This window comes from Centruroides sculpturatus, unplaced genomic scaffold (assembly GCF_000671375.1).
Source record: "Centruroides sculpturatus isolate CEXI.00-Female unplaced genomic scaffold, Cexi_2.0 scaffold1833, whole genome shotgun sequence".
Taxonomy (NCBI): Eukaryota; Metazoa; Arthropoda; class Arachnida; order Scorpiones; family Buthidae; genus Centruroides; species Centruroides sculpturatus.
Window position 1 is genome coordinate 40,844 of NW_019386250.1, and position 6,644 is coordinate 47,487.

General features: G+C 34.0%; 1 pseudogene; it reads right to left on the minus strand.

The window, feature by feature from the left end:
* Positions 1–404: 404 nt before the first annotated feature.
* LOC111614273 lies at positions 405–1,674 on the minus strand (annotated as a pseudogene).
* Between the last annotated feature and the right edge of the window lie 4,970 nt (positions 1,675–6,644).

The following is a 6,644-nucleotide window of genomic DNA, read 5'->3' on the forward strand; positions in this document are numbered from 1 at the left end:
ATATTATAAAATTATAATAAATTTTTGAAAAAATTTAATATAAAGTTTCTAAGGCCAATGATTTAAAATGTATAAAATTATTTTAGACACGAAAATCTTAAAATACCAAAACATTATTCAAAAAGTTTAGCGAAGAACGTAGAATAAAGTAAAAAAAAAAAATCAAAAAATATTATCTTACTCTATCATCACCGTCATCTTCTTTCATAGATTCACTTTACCATGAATATCGATCGTCACTATTTTTGTTTCATCAAATTTTATTGTTTCTTTAGAGACTAAAAATTAATAATTTTATACAATATTTATAACAGTTTTGAATTATCTTTTGAAAAATATTCATTCAAAAAAGACAACAATGTTGTTTTTTTATTACATTTCTCAAATGGACAATATTCTACTTCTTATGATGCAGCTGCTTGAAGACTTTTTATCATCAGAGAAGCTGAAGACAATAATTGTTTAGTTAAATTTTCATTAGAGCAAGATTGTTGAAGTGTAAATAGGCTTCTGTTAATTCTTTGGCATGAGAGAGTACTTCTTTGCAAGAAGATGGATTTTTTGCCAGTTTCGTTTTTGAATAGCAGAACAATAAGCCTTTTGTAAATATTGTAGGGCACGTTCCATTGTTTCTTGTTTGTTATCTCCTTATGGATTTAGGCATAATTTTGCATACAATTGCCACGCTTTTTAATTATTTGTTACTTTAGATGTTATTCTTCCAAGAAGTGTTAATGCATATTTTCTTAACTTTGATGCTGGATGTCCATAGATATCAGGCACATCTTCAAGAATAGCGTTAATTAAAATAGAAAGAACCTCTTCATCCATATGCTTTCCTTTAATATCAATCAATCGATGCCATGCTTTAATCACATCTTCAAATGCACCAATGTCAATGTACACCAACAAATAATTTTCCCATATTCTCCAATATTCATAATTACATTTTAAAGCTTCTTGAAGAGTCTTCCATGCTCTTTCTTTCTGTTTCATTTTAATATACGCATTTGACAAATTATTCCAAGCTTCAAAATTGTCATTACCTAATCCCACAACTGTGAGATACGATTTTGCTGCTAATTCGTATTCTTCAGTTTTGGTAGCTGCATATGCCAGAGAAAACCATACTTCCAATTGAAGATGATTAAGTTCTAATGACTTCTGAAAATATAAAATGCATTCTTTGTACTGTTTTCTTTGAAAATATAAATTTCCCAAAGACTGTTGAGCTCTTGAATTTCTATGGGAAGATAATTCTCATGCTTTTAAATAACAAGATTCATCATCGGTAGCATTACCAAGTAAACACCACAGAAGGAGAGTTTCTTCTGTTTCTAAAAGATGACATATTAGTGTTTCAGCTCTGTGTCGTCGTTGCAGTCGTTTGTAACATTAAACTACATTTTCCTACAATTCTAAACGTAAAAATATTTCAAGAGCACTTTGATTAACTCCTAAAGATAAAAATATATCAGCTAATTCTTTTCCCATCATTCAGTATGGAGGAATTTGGGTACAATAAAAAAGATATAATCGTGCAATAATGGGAGCATCTGCTTTTAAAGTACAATCAACAAATTCTTGCATCTGCATCATTGCTCTATGCATTAGAGATTGAATTTGAATACACCATACCTTAGTTTGTTTCAAGAGAAAATTAAAATATGTCATTAATTATTATAAATACTTTCTACTATACTTAAAGCCAATACTATAATGTATTAAAGCATGATCACACGTAGTGTGTTCATATGTCACTACACAATCTAATATTCTATCCTTTAAACTATTAGATACCAACAGAACGTTAACAAGGGATTCACTTCTAGATGGCCTAAATGTGGAAATCTTATTTTCATTATTAACTACATAACAGTTCCACTTCGATATTACTGTCATTAATTTTTTACCCCTTAAATCTGTTAGTGGAGAACCCCACAATTGAGAATTTGAATTCGCGTCCATACCTATTATATAATTTTTCCCTCGGAAAACCATCAATATCTTATTTAATTCATCAAGAGAGTCTTCAATACTGCCACTCGGGGGGAAGTACTGTACTTATTTAATTAATGTGTTAAATACATTTATATATTTTAAAAATTAATCTTGGTTTCTGAAATTAAACAAAACAGGTTTAAGGTACTTAATAAATAAGTAAATGATCATATATTAAAAATAAATTCAATAAGTTACTTGTGTTGTATTACACAGCATTTACATTACATATTTTCTATTGGGATGCAATTCGAAACAATTGAACATTTATAAATTCTCATTTTCGTCTGATTGACTGCCCGTTCTTAGTTTCGATAACCGAAAACAGACGGGTCAGATGGACTATACAAGTAAGTTCGATACTAACCGGAAGTGACGTTCTACAATGCAAAAATTTCTCCCTGACAGGTGTTAGATAGATGACAGGCATTATTCTTTTGTTAAAGGATAAATAGGTTGTACTACTAATTTGAGGTGTTAAGCATATACTTTAAATTAAATAAACAAAAAATATTATTACTTAATAATTGCAAAATGGCGTTGCGACGACATCGCGATACAATTTTGTGATGTTATAATTAATTAAGAAAACAAAACTTTACATTTCGAATAACTAATTACAGTCGAAGTTGTCTGCAGAACTCCTCGGTAGTAGACAGGTTTCCGCTATACACAGGTTACCTACTCCTCGATTAATGCGATTAATAAATTTCTCGACGTTAACGCGTATATCAAAATCGCGTTAATTATATACTCAACCCAGTAATCATCACACGCTACGTTCGGGAAAAAAATATAAGTCAGCCTCTTAGTGTTGCTGGAATCCCATTCTGCCTACTATATTTTTATCGATTCTATTTTCAGATGGTTTTCGATTCATAATGGTGGTATGGCAGTGTAAGCATAATTTGCGGTCTTACTGGGGCTTTATTCGCTAAGAAACCAGCTCTGTCATTCCAGATATTGTTGGAATGTCCTTTTACACAATAAAATTAAATACAGAGGAAGACTTGATTTTTTAGTAATATTTAAACAGACTCATGGATAATAAGGAGTTCTAGATTTTCCCCGTTATTTTTCTCAATTGGTGGAGTGCGATTCGACTGTCCGAAATTATTTTTATGATCCCGCCCATTACAGTTTGACGATGAGAAGGGTGAAATTCAAAGAATAATAGCTCCTGTTCCTTTTTTACCGATAATTTCTAAAATTTGACAGGAAGGTTTGTGTATTAGGGAGATTGATATCATTAAATTTTAGTACGTAAGGGTTTAAGGAATGGGAAGGGAAGTGAGCCAATTATTACATCTTCAGCTGTGTGGGACATCTTTGTAGAAATTTATTCGTTATAACTCTTGCAATTTTGTATAAAACTCGTTTTTCAAAAACATTTGGCACTCGATAAGAGTCGCGACGTAATGAGATTACATAAAATGGCAGCTGCGCACGATATTTAGATTTTTAGTAAATAGTAAAAATGTGACGCGTGGGGCCTCCATAAAACCAGTTAAGGGTTAAGAATTAATCTTTCGAAAGAGAGAAAAAAGACAGAATTAATTGATCGATAATCTAAAGGTTGAGGGGATCGCGAGGAAACGAACGAAACGGCAAGAAATATCTGGAGAAGGACGAAGAATGTCTAATTATATTAATACCTTCTTTTCACGCACAATATTGATGATGATGATAACTATGAATTGTTTTTAATATTCTTATTGCTTCCGTCAAAAATCACGACAATCTTCGTTTAAAGTAAAAGAAGAAGCCATAAACTGAAATAGTATTTGAAAATTTAAAAGCTGGATGTCCTTGACTACTAAATGTTTCGAATGCAGGTACTCCGCTCCATTTATCAAATTTAGCGTTTGGCAGAAGAAAATAGCAACAATTAAATTCTACTCACTTAAAGTAGAGTTTATTTACTTTTAAACGTTTTATGTCGTAGACAGTGATATATTTGTTATTAAGAAAACAAACACGCGTTTTGTTTTATGCTCTTTTGTCGGCTTTATTTTGTGTTTTATATATAAACTCCAAAGCCATTCAACTCGAGTAATTAATATAGAACTCAGTAATTACATCGTGTTATACAGCTCACCCCAAAATAACGATTTCATTTTTATAAATTAATCTTTTTGTTATATATATTCGATTTTCTGTGTTAGACATAGCGTCATCTATTAGCAAAAATGGTAACAAAATAATTAACTAAATATAATTTTTACAAAAAGAGGTATAATTTTAATTATATATTCATATTGATAATTCATATTATATATTCATAATTATATTTTCATATTCATATAATTATAATTATATATTATCAACCGGAACTGACGGCCGAAGCGCTGGTAAAAGATGGTTTTACGTCTCGCCCGTTGAATTTAACGGCGTCCGTTAACATTTTCGTTTTTTCAGGGAATGGGAGAACAACTTCCGTACTGTTGAAGGAATCTCTTTTCCTGCGTTAACCTGTAGGTGTGTTTTAGACAGACTCACCAAATGGAAGCATTCTAGGATAATGAGAGGAGCGCGCAATCTTTCTCTTCATTCTATACGAAATGTCGGATTTAACGGCGCGCCCTTATTTTCCGTTTAAGATGTTGGCGGCGTTCGAGTCGGCCCCCATTCTGAAGAGAGCGCTAAAGGTAAAACTCGCCATGACGCAACCGTACGTCATGACGAGATTTACCTTAAGGCCCTGTACACACTAGGCGTTTTTCAACGCTCGTTAAACGCGCGCTTTTAAACGCGCGTTTAACGCGCGTTTTAAAGAACCAAGAGTTCTATGTAGCCGTACACACTCAAACGCCAAGCGCGCGTTAAACGCGCGTTTATAGATTTTTGTTAAAACGCGCGTTTTGCGGGCACTTTATGGGCGCTTTGAGATATATGTGCTGCCTTATAGCGACGATGGAGGAGCACACACAATCAATTACTTTCTCGTCCATTTCCAAACTGAGCCAGTGCTAAACGCCGAACTAACGCTCGTCGAACGCCGAGCTAACGCGCGTTAGCTCGGCGTTAAACGCGCGTTGAAAAACGCCTAGTGTGTACAGGGCCTTAGATGCAGACCAAGTACCTCGGTCGACAGTGGCGGAAGAGTAACACGAAGACTATGTCGGCCATGTATCAGAAAGTCCGTCATCGCCTGAACGACGACTGGACCTACGGAAACGATACGCCATTTTACTAAATACAGGTAACCCCCGTATAAAACGGCACTTCTATAGCACGGATTCACTCTAACACGGTTCGAGAATTGGGAACATCCCCCGTATAACACGGTGCTTTTATAGAACGGGTTCACTCTAACACGGTTTGGGAATTGGGTAAAACTCTCGTACAACATGAAATATAATAAAGGGTGCGTTCTTTTATATCTCCGCGCGAGCATTCTAATTTTTTTCGTGGGTACTTTGAATGCTCTGTCAATAAATAATCCATTTAATGGTTAAATTATACAATTGGGACCCTTATTTTGTCTCTAAAAGCTCATTTTAGAATTATAGATTCCTCCACACATGTGAGATAGCCAGCACACATGTGAGATAGCCAGGGACGTAATCAGTAGTACGCTACTTACAGGCACTAGTCGGTAAGACCAGTTCTCTTACTTTTTATAGGAGGGCTGTTATAAACGATCCTAATCGCGAGATTCGGATCTACGTCAGGACTGACACCAGTTAATCAATCTTATTATACGCGGATTAACACGCGTACGATTTCTTTCGGAGACAAATTAAGAGACATTTTAATTAAAAACGAAATAATAAATTTAATAAAACAAAGAAAATAAACTCATACACAAATATTAATGAACGAGAGATAGAACTACTACAAATAATATACAAATCGAGAGATAGCTATACTTATGTTATACCCGATTCGCGATCGAGAGAGAGAGCTCACAAAATCGTTATAAAACATACAACCTGTTCTAGTTGTCGTTCGTTTTCTTCTCTGTATGCAAGGGACGCTTCGGAGATAAAGTTCATTTACTTCTTCGTATGGGAGATCAATATGTGCACAAAATGCAAGTATGTTTTCTAAGTGCTAACTTTGGAATTATTCTGTATGTGACTCGTCTAAGGACGTTGGTCATCGGGGGAAAATGTATGGAGTTCGGACACTCTCTATGTCTGTCGATGAACTCCCCGAATTCTGACAAATTCCCTGTATATCTGCTGATTTTCGNTATATAAATACACAAAGAGAAGGTTTCATTATATTTAAAACTTCCATCCTATTATAACTAGAACCATCCCGCACGTTACATTTATACTAGCTGTTACCCGCGACTTCGCCCGCGGAGGTTTTGCAAGCAAACCCCATTTAAATTCGGTATTTCAACGACCATAGTAATTGTTATATAATCTCTACAGCTGAGAATGATGAGAATTGCCGAGAACCAAACGAAATATTTTTAATTTGATCAACTTTCTGGAACGTTTACAATCGTTCTATAATCGAACCGATACGCGATAACGAATTCAAATGTAAAACGGATCGAATATTTGATTAAAAATCGAAATACATAAAAATATTTATAACAATGTCTAAAGTGTTATCAATTTAATACACATAAAGTACATAATGAAGATTAAACGCTGTTAGCTGGTAAAAGATGGTTTTACGTCTCG